Genomic DNA, 21,963 nt, shown 5'->3' with positions numbered 1-21,963 from the left:
AGTTTCTTATATGTATGTTGTCTTTCTGATTCAAATTTAACAACAGCAATTAAACTGATTTTGATCATCTAGGATTTGATCAGCATATAGTGCCACTGCTTTGGAAAATGGGGATTTCTACCCCTGACACATCATAATTCAGTTAGACCTTGTAGATCATGCTGTCAGTACTGGTCAGCATCAGTCTCTGAAGCAGCTATGGCAGAACTTACTGCCTAGGTGAGATACCTGCTGCAATGGATACTCAGGACTAGTTTTTTGGACTTTGAATTTTGTATAGCTTTGCAAAGACACCAATGTATTCACGCAAGTATTGAATTACAGAATGGGTAAGATTGGAAGGGACCTGACTGGAAGTCATCCAGTCCATCTTCCCTGCTCAACCGGGGTCCCCTAGAACACATCACTCATGATTGTGTTGCAATGGCTTCTGAATATCTCCATAAAAGGAGACTCCACAGCCTCTATGGGCAGCCCGTTCCAGTGCTCAGTCACCTGCACAGTGAAGAACTTCTTCCTCCTGCTCAGGTGGGACTTCCTGTGTATCAGCTCCTGCCCATTGCCTCTTGTCCTATTGCTTGGCACCACTTAGAAGTCTGGCTTCATCCTCTTGACACCCTCCCTTCAGACACTTATACATTGAAGAATCTGATGACCTCAGATCATGTGGCATCTGGGTAGAACACAGAAACTATTTTCAAGAATTTAGGAATGCACACATAGAGGTCATTGACCTAATTTATGGCCAGTGGCTCTTCCATAAGGTTATTTCAAAGGCGCACTATTTTATTAAATTATCCATCACTCGGGGCTATAGAACAAGCACCATTTGTTAAAACTTAACTTTTCCGGATAATCTACTTGATCTTTTCACTTCATTTTGAATCTGCCTTTCCTTCAGAGAAATCTGGAGAGTATCAGGGTGAAGCACTAACAAAACAACAGAGAAAAACCCCACCAGAGTTAACATTCAGACATGGTCCCAGTACTAACACTGATAAACAGGAAGTTTGAAAGGCCTCCCTTCTGCTGCAACCTTTTATTAAGATTCAACCTCAATCTTTCTATACCCTGGGATTTTGTGATTTACTTGAAAGATTTGATACATACAGGGATCTTTCAAATAAAGCCTGAAGGATATTTTTTATTATATATATAAATTCTTTGTAGCAGTTGTGCTTTAGTATAACCTAAACAAATACAGCTATGTGATACTGCTAAGCAAATCAGCAATCATACTGTTCCTGGAGCAGAAACTCTTGAGCATTGTGTTGGGCTCCATACCACCACCAGGGGTATTGTCATGTGGTTTTGCACTGTCAGCACAGGACGAATTTTACTCCTCAGACAATTTACAACTAATCTCATTTCTGTCAGCTTCTCTAAAAGATGGAAGACAGTGGATGGATGCCTGAGACAGCTGAATTAGAAATAAATTGCAAGAAAGATAGGTGTTGTTAACTGGACTCTTCTGCTGAAGGCTGATGCCTCAGCTGTGTACTGATGGAAATTCTTGTCAGCCCAGATTGGTTTTGGCCATGCTATGTCATTTAAATGTTACAAGAATAACAGAATGGGGTTATTTTGTGGCAGCAGCCAGTTTTCAAGGGAAGTTAAAAGCATGTGGGCATTGAGAAAGTTATAACTGATATTCTAAATATGGGAACAAAGCTAAGCAATCTGCTGTGTAGGTGATACTGCAAGACACACAAAAGCTTGCCTGAAATAATCCACCCCAGCTGTTGGCATGCTGTAATGTAAAGCTGCTGTGTTTTAAATTTGGTCTGAGATGAAAAGACTCAATGTAAACAATCTGCTTATATTTGTGAAAATTTCTTTCTCAATGTATATCAGTCGCTGGAAGCCTAGAAAATTAAAACCAGCGTGTAGTGCACATTTTGGCTGCAGTGCTGGTAAAAAACCCTGTGCTTTTTTTGTCCCAGGTGAGGGACAGCAAGCACTTTCAGTTTAACATGGTTTCATTTGCTCTGAAGTTACACATCTTCTCTTTCTGCCAGCAAGAGCAGAGGATGAGGGGGCTGGGGTGGCAGATGTCACCTACCTCAGGAGTTGGCCTGCAGGTGCACATCCTGCTTTGTTCACTCATGGAATGGGTGAAAACTCTGCTGAGAGATATCGTTACCTCTACTGGTAAGATAGGATAAATTTTTAAGCAGTTTTTTTCTCTTTAAATCTGCCTGCAGACTTATCTCCTAATGCCAGCTACCCTGGATATGTACCCAGCAAGAACTGCTTTACACCAGTTCATCTCAGGGGGAAAAGAGGTGCACCACAGGTAGCTGCGCCTTATTGTTGCTATGTTTTTCAAATATTTTCACATTACAGGACCCCAGGGACTGTCACAGAAAGCTACCTGAGCACATACAATTTCATGACCCTTCTCCAGGTGCATTTTGACAAAATGGACACAGGGATGGGGACAGAGGAACCAGCTCAGCTCAGCATCTAAGGCTTCTTTGAAAGCCTTTACAGTAAAGCAGAGATGAATCCTACGTAAGCACCTGATAGACAAAATAGGGGAGTATGTAGTACTTGGCATCGGCTTTTATGCAGGGGGGAACAAGAATGGAAGAAGGTACTTAAAACACTTTTCTGCTTCATGGGCAGCCTCCTGAAATAGCTGCTACCTTCGCCTTCATCTGTGCTTCCCAACAATGAAAATAAAATGCATAGCAACAGGAAAGGAAATCTTCGGTAATCTTTCCAACTGCCAGCCAGGAGTATCCATGAACACTGTATTATGCCTTCAATTTTTTACGTAACTTGAAATGTCCGTGTAGTCAGGTCATTTAAAATCTCACAAAAATCTCAAATCCTTTTAAAGCTAAAGACATTAGTCAAACTGTGAACCAGAAAACTATTCTATTGGTTTTTGTTTACATTATCTGCCAGTGTTGCAAACCTATTTCTCACTCAGAAGACTTACTTTAACTCATGTCTTGTACAATCATCCAGACGTATGGGGAGGAGAAAGTGATAGGACACGGAATAGCACAGGGGAGACAGCAGCAGTATGGGAATAGCACGACAGGAGAGAAGGAAAACTTGAGCAGTGGCTCTATGTTTGCATTCCTCAGAGCAAAAAGCACACGGTTTTTTAAGTACACAATCGCCGTTTTGAGCTCCCCGGGGAGACGGTCGCTGCTGGAAGGAGCCCGTGAGACAAGGCAGCAGCCGCTGGCACACGCGGCGTGGGACGTGCAGCAGAACCGAGTGCGACTTTTGGCTGCCCTGCAGAGCCCGCAGGCTCTGCGGACTGACAGCGGGCTGCGCAGGGCCCGCACCGGCACCGGGGGGCTGCGGGCTCCGTCCGCCGGACGGCAGCGCACCTGGAGGAGCCGGCACATGCCGAGGCGGTAACCGAGCGGCCGTGTCAGAGGCTGGTTAGCTCTGCCACGGCACTGCGCCATCCCTCCCAACAGTTGTAACATAAGCTCCTGATCCTTCCCTTAGATAACCTGGAGCGCGGCAAAAGACAAGATGCTTGTCATGGAGAAAGCTGGAGGCAACATCTCCTAGCGTGCTTGTTCTGGGCCCTGTGCCCGCCACGGCCCAGAAAGGACCATCTCTCTGAGAGCTGCAGGACGACTGTGGCAGCACAGCAAACACGGAAGTCTGCAACTTGCTGAAAGATGTTTTGATGTTCCCTATGAAGCCTGTAGCTCATGTGTATGATCAGCCCTTGTTGTTAAACTGAGTTTTGAGAACATTACTGTTGGCCTGTAAACCATTTATCTATATTGTGCAGCACAATTCGCATAGGTTGGGGGGCATCCAGGTTCCTCAGCAGTTGAGTGATCTGTGTAATTCAGTCAAGATTTTAAATTGTCTCATGATCTTTTTAAGTCATCATATTAAAAAACTGCACAAACACAATAGCACAGATCTGAAGCATGCACATACACCCAGAGAAGTCAGCCTCAACTTCTAAATAACTCAGTAATTTCTTGCCCAGCATTTATACAATGACAGCAAAGACAGTGTTTTTAAGACTCTCCCTTTTTTATGATAGTTATACAACAAGGTAATTGAGGACAGCTAATTGAGGACAGCTGAGGTCATAGTTCTGTAACTGAGTTCCCAGCCCTGACAACAGAAACTGGTGTCTGATCTTTAGTTCACAGTAAGGTTTTTAACCTCATTTCCACCCACCACAACTGTTATAAAATTCCTCTTATGTGTGTTGGCTTCTCATTTTTCTTAGCCTATGGAGGCTGTAATGTGGTTCCTTCACAAGGCTGAACTCTTAAGTCTGCCAAGAAAGAAAGCCTATGGTACACGGTAGCTCAAATAATTTAGGCCCAATAATGAAACAGAAGACCTACAAACTTAAGTGTTTGCTAGATTTTTCCTTACATGGCTACCGAATTCCACTACCATAAAAATTTTCTTAAAAGCTTGGACTATTTGAGGATGCAGAGCAAAAATAACTGAAAAAAGAGGGATGAAATATGTTGAGGACAACAACATACTAATCTTATAGAACAACAAGTCTAGTCAGGTATAGTGAATCACAGCATGAGAAATCACAGATGTACTTGAAATGGACTTTATTTTACTGGCACCTGGGTAATGATACCAAGAGATGTGAAACTTTGGGGTTTGGCTATGGGGATGACTAATACCAATAAATCAGTGCAGCAAAGTAGGTCACAGAGTCCCCACCTCACCTGCTGCTCCCAGAGTCACAAGAGGCTGATGCCCTTGCTGTGATTTCACATTAGTTTGGCACTTGAAACTATTTCTTTATTTCAAATAACTCTCTTACATTTTACACAGGGTTTATTTTTCCAACATTTTAGTCAGTTGATTCAGGTGCACAACAAATGGTCCCTGGATTTACACTGATAAGCAAAAGACCCTTAATTAAAATGCCAGTTAAAATGGTAGCACAATTACAGGGACAATTTTCTCTGAGCAATGGGTATTCACGACCAACTGTAATGATTAAATTTCTGCCAAAATGTTCTTCATTTTGAACTACTGCTAGTCAGCAAAGTAGTTGGAATACATAAATTAGACTCCCCCAGAGAATAATATTCTGGACAAAGAGTTAATCTAGTGGCAACTAGAATTTTGAATGGATTTATCATCTCCCCATTTTGTGGAATTTAATAAAAATGCCACCACAGATAATAGACCATAAATAGAACTTAGGCTTTTCTATTCAGTTAGCATTGCCTCATCTAAGGCAAACTACTTGTGTCAAAGAAAGATCTTATTTAATTTTCAGTGTGCCAATAACCCAAGCAATAACGATGCAGAAGAAAAATTGTTATAGACTGCAATTTAAGAACTGTTTATTACTTTATGCAATTGTTTGCAATGTTTCTGTAATCCTAGCTGGTCTTTATCCACTGCAGTGGGAAATCCAGTACATCATAGTGCAATGACCAAAGGAAGTGCTACTTCTGACACTTCAGCTGTGCTCCTACTCAAGAAGAGCATTGCAAAAGGCATTGTGCACTGAATGCCACATAAACACCTGGCATGCTGCTCCAAATCCGTTAGCCATGGACCCAGCTGCACCTCCAGGAGTATTTTCCAGCAATTCCATGTTTCAGCAGCCCACATATAAGATGCCTGAGGTCTGTCCTGAGCATACCTGAAACCCACAGCACATGAGCCCAGAAAGAGCTAACCCCAACAGGGTGCCTCATGCTGCTGCTCATGCTCACAGCACCCCTTCTGCCTCTCCTGCCCTCAAAGCTGCACAGACACCATTATACTCTCCAGATATTGGTGTTACCCATTAGCAACATCAGTTCACCTCAAAAAACTACGTGCAGGCTAGAACTCAGACTTCATATGGTTGGTATTTTTTAGTTTGGGTACACACTACCTTTTATCTTTCCAATTCATTGAAAAAGTCTGTAATTTGTGACTTACAGCTTCTTGTACTGCACATTAACATCATGCTAATGATACAAATGTCACACCTGTCTCAATGTTGTCATTAGAAATCCATGTCATTTATTTATTTTCAACCATTCACTAGTTGAAAATAAATAAATAGTTACATAGACAAACACTGAGATTTTGAAAGCCATTCATGACTTTGCCTAAGTTAGTGCTGGTGGTGTGGAGAATCTGGGACTCAGATTTGCAGTCAGACATTAGGGACCACACTGCCCCAGCCTTCAGCATCAGTAAAGCAGTTTATTGAATCAGAACTGCAGAACGCTAACTTGAAAATCAAATTGATGGTAACCTACCCATTAAAACCCCCAAATGGCAAATGGTTACAGCTTCAGTACTATTGCCACCTACAGATACTCCTCTTATCCTTCATTACAGAAAAGTGAAAGGGAAAAAAAAGCTATGAAACATGCTGTCCTGGCATTACGTTCTGATAAATTCAATCACTACCATGTAATTCACTGACGATTAACATCAGTTCTCTGGGTAAAAGCTACAGCTGAACATCTACTCACTTGAATGCAGAAAAAAATGTTAATAAATTCAGTGGTAGAAAGGCTAAAAATATAAATTCTGCTTAGGGAAAAAAAAGACTTGCCCTATATGATGAGGCACTATCTTAGATATTTTCTGCAGAAAGTAAAAAACTGTAGAGGACATGCTCAGTGGTAGAGCCCAGGCAATGAAGCATGCCAGTGTTCAGGTTTGTCTGGGGCAGCAAAAACCCTGTAGCCAAAGCTAGTTCAGGCCTTGGCTGAATGGCAAGTTAATGGGTTTGGTGAGCGCATACTGCAGCTGAGAACACAAAGTGAGAGGATGTGGTTGTCTTCCTTCGCTGCGCCTTGCTTCAGACAGGGAGCAATGGCCTTCAGTTTTTGAAAGTTACAGTGTGAAGTGACTTCCAAGCAACCTCTCTAAACTTAGATTGTTTTTCTCTTCATTTTGAAATGTACTTTTTTCTTTAAAAAACAAATGGTAATTTTATCATAGTTTTTATTGGTAACTACAATACTTGTTGCTCAGACTGACCATCACCTATGAATGAGTCAATCGCAAATGTTTCCAAATGTAGTACTTCAGCTTATTTGAATTCCTATCTTAGTTACTTGCACTACAATTTCCAGACCAAAAAAAAAAAAAAAAAAGCTGTAAGTGCTAACCAAATTATTAGCAATATAGTCAGAATAATGAAATAAACTGCTTTTGGCACATTTTAGTTCTACCATGCACACTACTGAGTAGCACTGAAAGCATTAGGACAACACGGTGTATGAGCATGGGTGTGGCACACAAGATCTCAGAAAACCAAATAACGTAATGGCCTCAATTTAAAAAAAAAAAAAAACCAAACAAAAAAAACCCACTAAAAACAAGGATCTGATTTTAATAGTGCTTCCCAGTTTTACTGAGGTGAATGGGTGCAAGTACTGACAAAAAGATGAGTGTTGTTGTCTGGAAAGGTGAATAATAGCACAGCCACGGACTTATCTTCACTGCTGCCCAACACCACGTTAACAGTCTATATATTCACAACAATTCTGGCAGAGCTAAATTGCTGCAACTAATAATTCAGCTATAGCTGAGGCTTGTAATTATTTCAGAACCAGGAAGCCATAATATACCCACTCTGAAAACACAATTATTTAGCATGTGCATGAATACAAATGATGTTGATATCTCTTGGTCTTTTATATTAATGGATCATTTCAATACAAATGTGGATATTTCTTTTGGCATGCCTTTCGTCATGCTTATGTGCATTAAAAATTATGAGTTGATAAATGAAACACAGACACCACTTAAATCAACATACCAGATAAACCCAACTGGATGTGAAACTCCATGGAATAAGGTACAAACCAGGCATAAGTTACTACCCTGGACATCTCCAAAATCCTATCTATTCAGGAGAAGCAGGTTCACATTATACAAAGAGAAATTACAGAAATTCCTTGCTAGAAGTACCTTTTTTTCAGTGTTCTGTTTCTGTGGTAAATGGCCAAGTTTGAACTTTACCAGGCTCAGGACCCTTTACTAGATTTCAAAAAGGTAGTGAAAAAACTATTTTCTTTTCCTCATTTTCTCACACTTTCATTTGACAACATTTGTGCACAATTGAGTTCTAGCTGTGTCTCCTTGTTGTATGGGGTCTTTCCATGGCAAAACAAAGAACAGGTTGTATTTCAACAGTTGAACTAGGGAGAAAGAAAAACAACAGGAAAAAATTATTTATGCAAGCATCATCCTTGAAGCAATTACCTGTATTTCTGTATTTAACTATATTTAACTTAATGATATCTAATTAATCAGGTATTTCTACTGAGTAGTCAGGAAATGTCTCAGAGCACAAAACATACAGCATTTTAACAGATACAAGCAGCATGAAAAGCACCCATCTGAAATCAGAAGATGCTCACAAACCACTGTAAATCTCACAACTGGGATAGCAGACCAGCTAAGGCGGGCCAGCATTACAGCCAAACCAGCTATTGACCATTTCACCCCTAGAAAATAACATCTTTCTAATTCCTTCTTAGGCTTAAAGAAAGCAGGTTTAGATAAGATACTAGGAAGAAATTCTTTACTATGAGGGTGCTGAGACACTAACAGGTTGCCCAGAGAAGTTGTGGACTCCCCATCCCTGGAAGAAACCAGGCTGGATGAGGCTCTGGTCTAATAGAAGATGTCCCTACCCATGGCAGAAGGATTGGATGGGACCAGATGATTTTTAAGATCTCTCCCAACCCAAACCATTCTGTGAACTTTCTGAACTAGTGTGAAGGCACTGACCAAGAAACTGTGTGTTAAAAGAGTCATGGCTTTTGTCCTCTATACCACAAGAGAAGGGCCATGCAACACGAGTGAGGGATGGGGAGAACAGCTGGGAGCCGAGGGTTATGCTGACAGTGCCACCAGCTGGAAGGTCTGAGACCATAGCACAGGAAAGGCCCAGCACTTGGAAAACAAGTGAAAAAGGCCTCTTAAAGTGCCCTCTTGGAGACCAAGCAAGAAACTGCAGCTTATATCCAAGGAACTCCAAGGTTCTCTCCCATAGGACACATATTAGTTTTGGCTTTGATATAAATACACATAAGAAAAACAACCAAGGTATCTTCAGACGCTGAATAATCCAAGTTAATAAACCCACATTGTTCAAGTAGTAACATCTCCAGTGGTGTTTAGAGGCTTATGCGTGTACAGTGACTCTCTTTCCTCACACACGTGGGAGACTCTGGCATTTTATCCTATGGGAAAGAACAATGACTTTTTTTTTTTGCAAAGAACTAATATATTCTTAAACACACTATAAAAAGTCTGATTTCATTAAATTAAGCAAGAGTTTTGCCTCTGAGTTGCACTTTCACCCATTTTCCCTCGTACTGTAATAGGGATTTTTCTTATCTTTTATGCAGATAAAATCTGACCTGTGGCCTATGTCAACATGAAAGGAAAGCAGAAGTGCTATAAAATTTTGCTAAAAGTTTCACTTCCGTGTTTGTCCAAAAATGTAAAGTGTTTAACCTTTAAAATCCTTTTGATTATAAATGTGAAGTGGAAACAGTACATTCACTTGGAGTATGCACATTTTTTGACTGAACATTTTTTACAGATAGTGTCTGAGTTGTATCAATTTTTTAATGGAAGTACAGTGTTTTGGGTACAACACTGCAAAGTCTGAGTTCTTTTTGTGGACAACACTGCAAAGCCTATTCAGGGCTTCAGTCCTACCATCAAAATAACTTGAGTATTTTTAAGAATCTAGCCCTTAACTGCTTAAGTATAAAACTCTCTCAGATTATCTGCTTAATTCATTGGGCATTAAAGCTCTGACTCATTAGTAGATATAGATGAGCTTAAGAAAGCTTAAAATCATTTTCTGTTTTGACAATCTGCCCATTTAAATGCCTGTCTCCCTCCTCACAGGACTGGATCAGCTTCTAGTGAAGATGATGCTGTATCACTGTGGAATATTAATGTAAATTGGCATCAGTTCTGGCCTTTCCTAGCAATGATTTGGGCTTTCCAGCTATGATTTATGCAGATCTGCAACTGGTCTATGGTTAGTCAAGCAATCCTAGCAGCAGGGGCAGAAATCTTCGAAGAACACGGTAAAAAGCTTAGGGAAGAATTGCTACACCAGACTTAACATAAGCTGTCCCTACTTATGAGCCAAAATTTTTGAGAACTGAAATAGGAACCTGAGTCCAAATGCCATTAACAGACTCTCTTTAGTGTCTTTTTTTAAAGAAGAGTATTAAGAACAGGTGAAAAAAAGCTAACTGTATCTTGTTGGCAAATGCAGACATGACCTGTACTTTTAATTCACTGCTGTTTGTTTTACAGCAGGTCATTATTCTCATTAATTGCTAAGCTACTGGTAGATTCCTTGACATTTTGGATGAAAGATCAACCTGGATTTAAAAAAGTGATCAAGAGGAAAGAGGTTATAACTCTTCAGCTTAAAAGTCTGCCAAAGCAATGGCATTGTGCAAACTGACATCATGACAGGCAGTAGCTTATTGATACAGCAGTCCATTTTTTAATCAGGGTGACATAATACAGCTATTGTCTGGCATGACATATAATTGCATCATACATGCATGACCAAGATTTACTGAAAATCCAGCAGTGTCCTCTCCTGATTCCTCCTACTTAGAAGTTCAAGGTAGGCAAGGTAGGCAGGAAGGTGTGAGAGGATTTACACAGGTATGTTTTCATCCATGAACAAAGAAATGCTGTTTTTGTATTTAAGTGTACATCTAGAAGCACTGCCCATGATACAAGGACATTTAGGGTCGTGGGGTTCTAGCTTTCCAGTCATCATCATTCAGAACTACTAAGAAGTTTGACTAGTATCAGATCTGAGCATACAGATACACTTTTCCAGAGGCACTCACTAGGAACAGCCTTTGACATGTGAGCAGAGCAAGGGGCTCAGACATCTCCCACTCTGAAATGAGACACGCTAACTGGTGTGTTTTAGACTAAGTGAAATCAGCTTTTTCAAGCAATGATTGTTTTTTTACAGGTAATTTATCCTGGAGAAATATGAGCAAATCTTGTTTACTCCAAAGCACACATCACATGGCAGAAACATCAGACAACAGACACTCAGGCTGAACTGAGTAAAAATAACCTGGCAGGAGGATGAAAGGAATAATGATAATGTGCTCTGTGCCAACTTGGGGCTGGGAAAGTTGGAGCAGGAATTTTGTTTATGAATGCTGAAACATTTAAGTACGTGCAAGGAGAAGGAAATGGGAAAATATCCTAAACCCCTTCTGATATTAGGTGCTTCCAGTGTGACCCCCTCAAAAAGTGAAGTTTTGCTAAACCAAGTAACTGGATTCTGCCAGGCTGCAGAAGTATCATCAATCACATGTTGCTATAGGTGACAGAGTATTTCTAGAAAATTAAATTTAAAAGGCAGCCCAGTAGATTGATAGATTCAAAAGCCTAATGACATTCACAGTGGAGTATATTGAATATTATAAAATTTGGGAAATGAGAAGGATTTTGTAGAAATATCCCCTAAAATTGTACACTTGAAAGTGCAGCAAGATACATTAGGAATTAGCAAGGCACGAAATTGTCTCACAAAGGAAATAATTTCTATGAAACACAGTGATAAACAACACAGGAAAATTACAGATAATGATCAGCATTTTTGTGCTACTTTCCACAGACTGTTCTGTCACTCATTCTGAGTAAATGAATAAGGAACTTGTCTCCAGCCAGTAAAACCAAGAATAAGGAAAATCCTGTGTTATCCTAGTTCACTGTGTCTTGACATATGCAGAGATGAAGCACATATCATTTTGGGGTATATCTGAACTGACAAAGAAGGTACTTTCTTTGGAGAAAGGCTCTCCACATGTCTGTGATACCTGCAAAGGGTGACCCGTTGCCTGAGCAGTCAGCCAATCAATCAAGTCTCTTTTCCACCAGTAGAGCAAGTCTCCTGCTGAGTATGGCATACACTGTTTATACTTCCACCCCTGCTTACTGAGTAGGGCTCTCAGCCCTCAACTGCTTGATATGGAACAATTACTCTGGTAAAGTGGGGATTTACTACATTAACTGTGTGCGATGGTTTTCAGGATAAAGTCTAGGAACAGCTGAGCTACTGAGACAGATGAGACTGAACTCAATTCACTGTCAAGAGTTAATAAGTGGGTCATGTGAAAGCACACAGCAAGTTACACAGTCATAACTGGAAAATTATTCTCTATGTACAGGTTAGAATAAAAGCTTGACTTGTTTTCATTTGGGACAGTGGAGTTTTTTAGGCTAGAAGTATTGTTAAATAATGCTAATTAGCCATTAAAAAGCACACTACACCTGCAAACAGCTCTTCAATAGTTAGATACAGTGAGTATTTCTACTCAATATCCTTGTGTTATCTGCATTAGGCTCATTTTTTAGCACTGGAAATTGAGGTCTTTAGATGAAACACCCCAAATTACAGACAATTATCTTATTTACAGATGGATTATCAATAGGCATGTTATGAGTCAATGACAAAATTCCGCTGCAAGTCTGAGTCTGTGACTTTGGTTCTTCTCTAGTAAAAACTCCCTTCCAGGCATGAGGAAAGGCAGAAATAAGTAGGCAAAATAGACTGATAGATTTTAGCTGATCTGCAGAAGGCTAGAGTCTACAAAGCAGTCCTTTGCAAACAGAGCATTTGTAAGGCTCCTCACTCTGATGTCAAAACTCTTACATAAACAAAGGGATTTCCTTTACCTGAATTGCACACACAACACACGCACACACACACAAAAAAGGCAAATATAGATGGAGATGTGTGGGGAGCTGAAAGATTACCTTTACCAGTCCTATCTGATCCATCCTTCAGAAGCAGCCAAATGGCTGCTACAAGGGGTTCCACAATAGCTAAACTTGCCTTCGGCCTCTTCTCAATTGTTTCCTCAGGGATCTCAAACCCACTGGCCATCTCCAGCTACTTTTGTGCCATATGCTGGGGATTGCTGGTACAAGAGGAAGGTTTACCACCAGAGTGGCCCAGTGTCACCAGTTAACAAAATTCTGACACATACACAAAGCACCTCTCTGATGTAGATCACCATGGCACACTTAGGCATGAATTATTCTAGTCATAACTGGAATCTCCATTGCTGAAATGTCTGTTGTCACCAGGTTACCAGTTGCCTGAATCTTTATATTAGGCATGGATATGGAGAGGAACAGCATCCTTCACCTGAACATAGTATCCCAGTTTTTCCCAGTATCTTCATCTGATGAAAGCCATACATGAGTATTTGCCCTTCTAGAAAAATAACCAGCCTCAAGGAGTGTTGGCTTGCACTCAACATGAACAAATCAAATCCACAGGGATAAATACCTATTTTCCCATTTTTCCCAAGGGAGACAAACAAATTGTTACACGACTGTCATTGGCTATACCTATTTTTGAGCAAAACATAGAGAATACAGAGACAACTTTGCCAGACCCTTTCAAAACAATCCATGTCAGATAAAACATCAAAAATAAACAGTTACCTGTAACAGGTTTGGTATGGGATTCCTTGTTTTACCTGAAGATACTGAATTTTTTGAGAAAAAGCCAGCTTCCTTCAGACTGATATATCTCCCATTATTTTGACCAGTTCTCCCCTTTTCCCTTTGACTTTCTTTAATCTTCTGAAATTTAATTGTCTCCTCCAAGGATTCCTACTGGTTCCAATATGAAGAACAGACAATTCACCACAAAAATATCTTCCAGGCATATACTAAATATGATACCTCCTTCAAATCTTAGCAGAGGTCCAGATCTCCTCAGGTTCTTGGTAATATTAAAGCTTTCATCACTCTACCCATCTAGTAGCTTTGAAAAAAGAAAAAAAAAAACTACCAAAAAAAAGTAACATCTGAGCAGGCACATCTGACAGAACAGAAGCAGAAGAAAACAATGATCAGTGTCTTCCTTTCAAGCCCTTTTTTGCATGTCAAATGCAGTTTGTGCCTTATCTCCTTGACATCCTTCCCTTCAGCCAACCCACTTCCACAAGTGCCACACAGCAGCTGGTTGTTGGCACACAGAGTGACGACACAGTCGTAGGAACAGCACATACCTTGTGTGTAAGTGAGAGAGCTGGTATGTAGCAAAAGTGGGGAAATCAAACTTTCTGAATAGTGAACACATCTGGCTCTAAATGCTCATTTCTCACCTTCTCCTAATTCCAGAACACAGCTTGTAGACTCCACATGCCTGACAGACCAAAGAGCACATCATAAGCAAAATGCCTAAACTGACAGATACCTGGTTGGTGGGGCTGTGTTTTTCAGTACGTGTCACTAAGTCTTAGCTTGGTTGATTGAAGAGAGTATATTTGAGTTCTGCACACAATGCTGACAATTTCCACTCGTATGCATGTAAATAAAGGAAGTGAGGCTGTAATACCAATAAAGGAAATGGTTTTATTGCACACATGCTCTTTAGGCAACTGCCTTCACATTTCCCCCAGGGTAGGAGCACCCTGCACAGCATTAGACTACAGAGAAGAGGCTCAGCAATGTGTCAGGCTAAGTAACTCATAAGGTAAAACTGTCAGGATCCTCAAGAACTGGATCTAGACTGAAGTTCAGCATCAAAGGCTGTAACATAGTTCTTGCATATAATTATAATGCTAGAGTAGAGAGATTGCATGAGTTTCTAATATATGCCATTCCTCATCCTTCCTCTAATGACTTCTCAGCAGAACGCAGGCTCTGTGTTCTTTTCAGCTCCTGAAACGTGTGTCATTCAAACGATGCACGATCTTTCTTGGGACAAAATAATCAGGTTTTTAAAATCAGATAAGAATATTCACAGCCTATTTAAATCACGTTAGGAAATACCAATTCCAAATGTGATGCAAACACGGAAATTAAAAAGACAACAACCTTCTTCTTTATTTCTGTGGAATGCAAGAGTAATTTCACTCTTGACATTTTCTCTAATCAATCAATCATTCTCCTATTTGGCCATTGCATAAGAATGATATAATATTAACAGCATCTCTTTGGTTTTAATTCCTTACTGTAGGCAGCTATGAAATCTTGAGTGGGTCAGAATGTGCAACTACAAACCACTGTTGCTAATTTTAGGTTTTATTCTTGTGCCCCCGTAACTCAGACTCAGTCACTTCAACAAGCTGTTGAGAACTCTCTGAATCCCATCAGGAGCTCTGTCTTGTAAACACTGTTTTCCTAAGATTGCACATTTCTCCATGAAGAACAAGTAAATCCCTATGCTGGCTACCAGAGAGGACATTCAGATACTACTTTCTTCTGTTTTCTTGAAGGGCAGATAAACACTGCACTTCTGTCCAGACAAAGGTTAGGTCAGACCATGACCTTTCCTACACCTAGAGTAAGAGTCCTCATGGCACCAGCTGTCTCTACAGTGTAGCTGCACACGGGCAAAGTAATCAATTTTTGACAGGGACTGTGTACAGCTGAGAAGTTGGTAGCCTCCTCAATTCCCCATCCATCAACAGCTAGCTAATAGACAGAAAAGAGTAAGCAGTGGCTGGGATCCCACACAACCTTTCCAAGGGGATCATGATCGCAGTGTGTTTTCTTAGTGTCATTTACTTGTCTGTCACTTCTGGCTCGTGTCCTCTTGTGTTCTTGGGCCAGGAGACCTCAATCACTTGACAAACTTTGATTCCTTGATATCAGTGGGAGAGGTGTATAAGCCTTCCTGCAGGCTTGCATGTAGAACCAAGGGAGGGCTCTACTGTCCCATCACAGCCCTGGCAACTATCACGATTTTAGCCAAATTTCCTGACATTTAGTGTTTCTCAAAGCTCCCAGTCCTGGAATGATAAAACCAAGTGAGATTCTCAGCTTCAATACTTTTTAATAGTGTAACTTTGTGATTACCAAGCTGAAAACGGTCATGCGTGTCATCTGACACCTCATAAAACAGAGGGCAAAGAGAAAAAAGTCACTTTTTAATCTCATTACTTAGGAAAGTCTGATTCATGGCTGCTAAGAATAAAAATTGGCAGAGAAGATGTAATACAGCTAAATGCTGCATTGAAGAAGTTGTACATCCTGCCCCCAAACTTTGATGTAGCTAAAAATTAATATCATGGAGTGTTTTGGCAGAAACAACTCACTCAAATCCTAAAATTCAACTACGGTAGGAACTGGACTCTCTACAGCAGCCCAAAGATACCATTGCCTCAGCACAGGCTGAAGATGGCCAACAGATGATGCTTTTCAAAAGCAAACCTACTTGATTGCTTACATATTTTCTGGCTCTGATTCTGTTAAAAAAAAAAAAAAAAATCACTGAAGCTGATGAAAACAAAGCAATTGACAAAGTCCAGCCATAAGATGCAATTAGTCCCAGACATTATTATTGCAACTGCTTGTCTAGTTCCCCAGCACTCCCCCACTTCCAGCCATTGGGTAGAAACAACTTGCACAAAAAAATCTATTTAGAGAATTCATTAGGAACAGTCCAAGTTAATTGTGGCATGAATACAGATCAATGTTAAGCTTTTAATTAAAAGATGCCAAATCTAACTAGGTCCTTGAAATACCTTTAGATAATACGAATGTGTCTGGGGTATGTATTAAAGGCACATTGTTTTGGTTTTCTTGCTCTCAGGTCATTATACAAACTGCCTCATTTAAGGCCATTTAAATGAAAATAGCTTTTAGAAACACCATAATAGACACTAGAAAACACCTTTATCAAAGATGAAAACAGTCTCTTGTATATTTATGAAAAAGAGTTGTTTAAGACACTGTAAGCCACAATTCTATTCTAGAATATTTCTAAAGGGATTCATCTACAAGATACACCTGTCTGGGAAATAACACCCATCTCTTCCACCCAGTCAGAAGAGAGCAGGGGGAAAGGGAAATACAGAGTGCACCCCAGGTTATTTAACCTTTCAGTGAATACTCTTGAGTTTCTAATGAGTTTCCACTTCACAAGTCTCCTGTTTTAACAGATAATACTCAACCTTTCCAATAAAACTGAAACTCTGACAAATGCACATATTTTTCACATTTCCAGAGTAGTGTCTCCATAACAGTGATAAGAAATGGATAAAATTAATCATTTTTTTATCAACTGATAATCTGAAAAGTTTTTATTGAAATTAATAAAGTCAGATATTTGTAAAGCAATTAGCTTAAAGTATTTTTAGCTGGAAGTGTCCAATCTTCCAGATAAATTCAGAAGAAACTTCTACACTTCCCACAAAACCAGTGGGAGGACAGTAGTATCACTTCCCTTTATAAGCAAGTAGTTAGTTAATCTCCCAAAAGGATTGAAAGAAAACCCAGATAACACAAAATTCACAGCAATGTTAAAAAACTTGAAGGAGCTAAAGTGACACAGTGCTCCCTTGGGGACCAGCTAGCTTGACAGATGTTTGTTGACAGAGATGTATGTATTCATCCCTCCTCCCCTCCCAGACTGGGGAAGGCCAAAGGCTGTTGAACCTTGAACGGTAAAGCTCTGCAGAGATATGCTTTGGTCAGAAATATTTCTATGAGTGACAGCTCAGCATGGAGTTCTGGAGGGGTGGCTTGCAGCTCTCCAGCCATGCACTGAGAAACCTTGAGCACAGCTGAACGAGTGCAGCAGGAGGTGACAGAAGCAGCTTTCCAAGGAAGCTTTGGGGAGTCACCCAGAGTGTTGGGGATGTCAGCAAGAACACTGCTCTGGGTTACTGCCTGACTGATACAATTCTGTTTATTTACAAGAATCTACAAAAATACCTGATTCCATTGCTTTTTTTTTTTCTGCTAGCTGGACTAGTTGAAGTGTACAGCCTCTACAGTGCAGCCGGGCTCGTCTCTTGCAGAGATGCCTTCCTGCATGTTTCAACGCATTGCTGACATCTATTGACATCTGTGTAAAGAGAGACCTGATGCATTGAGAAAATGAAGCTCACGACCTCCAAGTTCAGCTGTTGAATGGTTTGGATAAGATCAAGCACCTATATCCTGTTAAGTTCACGTGGCTGATGTGAAATGCCAACACTGTGCTGTGAACTCCCGACTCACAAGTAATGCAACAAGGAGTGGTGAACATGAGTTGGCAAGTTCACCAGAGGTCAGTGGATTTCCCACAGATTAACAGGCAGCAAAGGCATTTCCACTCAGCCTGAGACATTCTGTCATTTGACAGAATTATATTCTGAGAATATAAAACTCACAAAGAAGTTTCCATCCTGCCCAATTCGTTATTTAGTATCTTTGCTATACTATATTGATTCCCAAACCTATTTATTCTTAGGTTTCTTTCAGGGTTTTGTTCTGTCCTAAGGGCATTTACCTTTCCCTTCGCAGACATTTCTTGGATATCCTGTATCTGTCACAGTTCCCTAGGGATCAGCTGCCATCTGAAGCCTGTCCAGATGGTCAGGACCTAAGCTGCATGGTTAGGAAATGGCTTCATACAGGGGAAGCAGGACACGAATGATTCTCTATGAGAACAACCCAGGAACAGTAACAGCTTATAAACAGAAAATTTGAAAGTAATATTAAAAAGTACATCCTCAGCACCAGAGGGGGGGAAGCTGAGCAGACAGAAGAGATTAAGAAGCTTATTTTTGTGGAGACAAGTTATGAAGACAACTCTATGCTGTATATGCTACTATGCTTTACTCTGATGCCCTTAGCTGAGATTGTAACTAGAGTTAGTGAACTACCAGTGTGATCCAAACTGGTAAGTCCTATGTGCCTTTAAGTAGTCTGCTTCCTTCATTAAGTACAAGTAATAAATACAGAAAAAAAAACAGCTAAGACCAAGTAAACCAAACCTCTGAAATATCTGCAGACAGCAATGTCATTTATTGACATGCTGTGCGGGCCTCAGACAGCAATTCAGTTCTTTTAAAACAGACCCAGCCCACCAAGTAAGCGTCATGTCATCTCTTACCTGACTGGAAACCACGTATAACCATAAGCAGAGTTGCAACACTGCCAGTGAAATTTATTCTTTGATTCTATCATGGTAAGAACTCTAGAAAAATGAAATAAGGGAAGAATTAAGCATTTTAAAATACTTGCTCAGAATAAGGGAGCACATATTCACATACAGAAGTTTCATGTACATAAGAATTAATAAATACTCAAAGTCCAAGTATTGTAAAAGGTAAGTTCTGTGTCATGGTTCTGCTTTAGCCAAGTGAAACAAAGGTAAAGTATGTTAACTTTCCATTTCTGTACAGAAAGTCCTGTTACTTGCTATCATGCCAATGTGTCCAGTTAAAACAACCATACTAAAACTCTCAAGCGTAATGAAGCATTTTTCTAATCTAGCAATCAGTAGGTTATTGAAGCCAGAAGACTGTGTGACAGTGGTGAGCAGCCTCACTGATAAACATCATACCTGGACCCCATCACACATCATCCTGCTCTAGCCACTGCAAGCAAATGGCCCAGCAGATCCAGACAGTTGGTTCTCTTGAACAATAGAACAAGTGAGCTTGAGCACATTTATGTTTTGTCTGTGGCAATATGGCCTGAGATAGGATTTCTCTCTCAGCATACAGTATTTTAAAAAACCTAATCAAGAGTCAAGATCCTTCAGTAAGAAAGCAAAGCACAGTATAATATTATTGAAGTGAGATGCTCCAGTTGACAGTGTTGTATATTTCTTAGTCCTTAGTGGAATAACTAAGGTGCAACTCAGAATACAATTCATTGCAAACATCCCTAATGTGGAAGTAACAGCAAATAGTAGCAAATGAACTCAAACAAAATAAATAGATAAATGAGCAGATGCTGATTTTTTACCATATCTCAGAGTTTAACTGAGGCCCCAGTGGCCCATGGGTGCAGCCACTGCCTTCATGTAAATGGGATAAGCATATTCAAGATATTTTTCCCAATCCTTCTTTTTATCTGCACTGAGAATTAGCCAACACACTCTTCTCTATTTTCTAGTCTTGACATGATACTGAAGAACTTGCTCAGCTGCTTATTAGCCATAAGAAATAGGAAGAAGATATGTATGACACATCTTTTAATGCAGAAATAAAAAAAGAAGTGAAAAGCCATTTAGAGAGAACTCAAATGCACATGTATCACACAAGACCATAGGGGAAGGAAAACAATTTCCCAGCTCCCTCCTCAGGATCTCTTCACAGATTAGTAGAGTCTGCTTGCAAGAGTCCTATCCATTTCCCAATAATCCCTCAGGAGAGACCATATGAAAGGCAGATACACTCACTGGAAACAACATATGGGTAATAGATCTCTATGCATCATTAAAAAAAGAGAATATGAATCAATGCAACTAGTAATACAACTGTATCACATCCTGGCAGCTAGACAGATGGGCTCCTAGTAAGGAAATTAGAAGCAGCTGGAGTTGTCTCCCTGTGAAATATTAATCCCCAAGTTGTATTTTGTCACAGAACAAAGCTAGACTGACTTGCCATACCCAGTACTCAATTCTGAAGCTTAGAGGACCCCAACAGGAGTCACCAGCTTTTCATTTTCTAAAACACTCCAGGAGGCTGTTGGTTTTCTCATATACAGCACCTTCTCATGGTATCCAAGAACATCCAAGAAAGCCAAGACCCCAAAATGAAAGATCTGGCATAAAATTACTTTGAATGCTCAAAGCAGAGCCACATCAGGAATGTGGCAGGACAGATGTCTGCCCCATGCACCTTCTCATATAGGTGGAAGCAGAGGACATGGGGCAGTGAGAGGAAGGACAGGATGCACATGCGATACCCGTGAAGTCTTCCTCATCCTTCTGCACTTCCAAGCATACATACAAGGAGATTAAAGTGAACAAAGGCACTATCACAGAATCATATAATTATTTAGATTAGAAAAGACCTTTATTATATTAAAGTCCAACCATTGAACTAACACCACAAATGCACCACTAAACCATGTCCCGAAGTGCCACGTCTGCGTGTCTTCTAAATACCTCCAGGGATGGTGACTCAACAATTTCCCTGAGCAGGTTGTTCCAGTGTTTGACAACCCTTTCATTGAAGAAATTTTTTGTAATATCCAATCTAAATCTCCTCTGGTGCAACTTGAAGCTGTTTCCTCTCAACCTATTGCTTCTTACTTTGAAGAGGTCAGTCCCCACCTGCCTACACCCTCCTTTCAAGTAGTCTTAGAGAGTAAGCCTCCTTTTTTCCAGCCTAAACAGTCCAGCACCCTCAGCCACTCCATATGATATTTGTGCTCCATACCCTTCACCAGCTTCATTGTCTTTCTCTGGATGTGCTTCAGCACCTCAATGCCTTTCTTGCAGTGAGGGGCCCAGAACTGGACATAGGATTTGAGGTGTGGCCTCACCAGTGCTGAGTACAGGGGATGGTCAATGCCCTGGTCCTGCTGGCCACACTATTGCTGATACAAGCCCTAATCAGCTGCAATTCAAGATGGGAATGAGGTAACATGAGGTATGGAAATACCTAACAGCTGGGGTACATATACATTGTGTATATATATACAAATACCCTAGCTGGAGTACACAACTTCCAGAAATTTGGAAAGAAGCTGGTAGATTCAGCACACATAAGATAAGCAGGCTGTACAGTAGGAGAAATTAGAAGTTATATTAATTACTGAGAAATCTCACTGAGGCCTAGAAATTTTGCATTTATGCAATTTAGAAATTAAACACTAAAGAGATGATGATCTGCAGCAGTATTTCCTAACAAGGTTAATAATAAGTTATTTATTTCCCTAAAGAGAAGAGGTATTTCCAAAGCTAATTCAAAAAAGCCCCTACGCCTCAATTTAGTTATTAGACAAGTTTTATAGGAGGGTTTCTCTTCTTCTTTTCTGTGGAGGGCAGAGAGCTCAGTAATCAGAGAGGAAAACTGACCTCATAGAAGTTTCTGTTCTGTTAGCTGCAGTTCCTTGTTGAAGAAAGGTAGTTTTTCATTCTGGTGAACAACCACATCAGCATTTCAGGCCTCTGCATGAGTGACCACAGCTCACTTCTAACAGTAGTATAAATTTCTCACATTTACCCATGGAGGAAGGTCTCGTCCACACCCAGAGAAA

At 40.3% G+C, this 21,963-nt stretch overlaps 1 protein-coding gene across 3 annotated transcripts in view; it reads right to left on the bottom strand.

The window, feature by feature from the left end:
• The window catches only part of TMCC3 (transmembrane and coiled-coil domain family 3), a 134,440-nt gene that overhangs the window by 58,152 nt on the left and 54,325 nt on the right, over positions 1 to 21,963 (bottom strand). The window contains exon 1 of one of the 3 annotated variants that reach the window (XM_048300975.1): positions 13,465 to 13,558. The exons of the other annotated variants lie outside the window; for them this stretch is intronic. The gene's annotated coding sequence lies outside the window, so the exon portion shown is untranslated. Of the gene's footprint in view, positions 1 to 13,464; positions 13,559 to 21,963 lie in introns of those variants that run through there. 3 annotated transcript variants of the gene reach the window in all.

The sequence above is a fragment of the Corvus hawaiiensis genome, chromosome 4 (assembly GCF_020740725.1).
Source record: "Corvus hawaiiensis isolate bCorHaw1 chromosome 4, bCorHaw1.pri.cur, whole genome shotgun sequence".
Taxonomy (NCBI): Eukaryota; Metazoa; Chordata; class Aves; order Passeriformes; family Corvidae; genus Corvus; species Corvus hawaiiensis.
This window is presented reverse-complemented; position numbering and strand designations above follow the sequence as displayed.